Genomic DNA, 2,353 nt, shown 5'->3' with positions numbered 1-2,353 from the left:
CAAACAGACTTTCAAACAGTTTTTCAAAAACATTCCCCATGGTAATTGAATTTGGTTACCTGGGTGAAAAGAAAGGCAAGTCAAATAATTGTTCTTTGCAGAGATATGCAAACATGCATAAAATATAAGTCTCTATTAACGGTGGGTCCTAGTAAAACTTTTTAAAATCATTTTTTATTTTTCAATGACAGCTGACATACAATATTATATTATATTAGTTTCAGTGATTAGACATTATATAACTTACTAAGCGATCCTTCCAATAAATCTTGTACCATCTGACCCCATACATAGTTATTAGAATATTGTTGACTATAGCCCCTAACTGTATTTTACATACCCACAACTATTTTGTAACAACCATTTGTACTTCTTAATCCTTTCACCTTTTTCACCTTTTCACCCATTCCCCCAACCCCTCCTCCCATCTGGCAACTATCAAAATGCTTTCTGTATCTATGAGTCTGTTCTGCTTATTTGTTTATTTTGCTTAGTTTATTTTCCTTAATTTAACTTATTGATTTGAGAGAGACAAATACAGAGACAGGGGGTGGGGGTGGGGCAGGGGGACATCAACTTGTTATTCCACTTAGCTGTGCATCCATTGGTTGATTCTTGTATGTGCCCTAACTGGAGATGGAATGCGCAGTTTTGCCATATCAGGACGACGCTCTAACCAACTGAGCTACCTGGCCAGGGCCGGCTTTTTAGTTGTTTTTTAAATTCAATTTAACCATCTTAAGTACACTTTTGTCAATAAGGAATAGTATGTCTTTTTTTCAAAGGCAAACTCAATTAAGCCTTTTGATACCTTACTGAAAAATTATCTTTTCCACTGCAGCATCTAAGTGGGGTAGGGAGAAGCCCAGCCTCAATGCCACCACTGTGATGGCAGGCTTTAGCCACCTTAAGTCGGGAAGCAGTGCTACAATAAATATATCTAAACTCTCTTGAAATGAGAACTTAGAGAACCAGTTTACTTTACACATGTGCAGCAAAGTGCTTAAGGTAGGTTCAATATCAACATATCTTCGAAATTTAGTTAGCTGCCTGTGGCTAGCAGACCATATCAATACCCAGAAAATAACCTAACATTTTTCAGAGGTGCAGAAATACGTACAGCATTGGGAAACCGCCCTGGAATCAGTGAAATTAACTGGGCAAGAGTTGAGGCCATACCATAGCATCCAATATTGACTATCACCTTATTCTCCATCAATCTTTAAAACTATTTATTGAAATATAATTTACATACAGATATAAACATTCATGATAACTGTACAGTTTACTGAAATGTCATGAACCAGATCAAAAGAGATGATTGCCAGTGACCTAGAACTCTTTGTACCCCCTCCCAGTCATTATCCTCCAAAAAGGTCATCACTATACTGACTTCGAACAGCAAAAATGTTCAATATTTTATTTTTCAGTAGAATATAGGATAGATTCTATACAGGAAGGCAATAGTAAAGACAGACTGGTTTTGCAGAAACTTATAGTCTTTTAACAAATCAGCCTATTAGTAGTGTGAGCTTGAGATTCTAATTAAAGACTTGAAACTAGTACTGTGTTCATGCCTCTAACCAAGCTCCTGGAAGGCAACAGAGATTCTTCAATCAGAAAAAAAACAAACCCAAACATCCTTACTCTGCATGACTTTCCTAACCAAAGGAAAGCTTTACTCCTGGGAAGAGGCAACCAGGACAGCCAATCTCCTCCCATGCATCCTGCCCTCAGTGACCTCAGAGGGGCGGTCACCCTGTTCCAGAGGTCCTACCTGAAAGCAAAGGCTTCCTACAGTAGCTTAACGTCCTGGGTGATGTCCGGCACAGGCCATTCAATGCTACGACCAGAGAAAAGGAGCACAGCACTTATCCTGTATAAAAATGAGGTATAGGCTGCTACAGCCAAAGAATGCATGCTCCAATCCTTCATAGAAGGTCCACATAGGAAGTACATGAAAGTCCAGGGCGTCGCAGCACTTGAAATCTTGTTGGGCGACAAAATAGAGATTTGTCTTTGTTTCTCACAACAACAACAAAATCTCAGTTAAGAAAAAACATAAGAAGCTTGCTGTGAGAAGGAAGGTACCTCTAAGTATCCTGGGAGGCTCCATCTCCTCTCCCAACCACCCCTGGCACACCTCCTAGGTTCCCCCTCCCGCTTCTCCTTGTCTTTTCCTACTCATCTTCCAGAGGCGCCCAGACCTCGGGAGGAAGGCGGTGGCGACCCCAGTGCCTCTCTGGCACATTCACAACCACAAGAACGAATGGCCCAACAGGGCACGAGGTGCCCCCGCACTCCCAGGGAAGGCCTACAAATGCCCTTTCTGCCCAGCCACCAAGCCGCTGCC

The sequence above is a fragment of the Myotis brandtii genome, unplaced genomic scaffold (genome assembly GCF_000412655.1).
Source record: "Myotis brandtii unplaced genomic scaffold, ASM41265v1 scaffold120, whole genome shotgun sequence".
NCBI lineage: Eukaryota > Metazoa > Chordata > Mammalia > Chiroptera > Vespertilionidae > Myotis > Myotis brandtii.
This window is presented reverse-complemented; position numbering follows the sequence as displayed.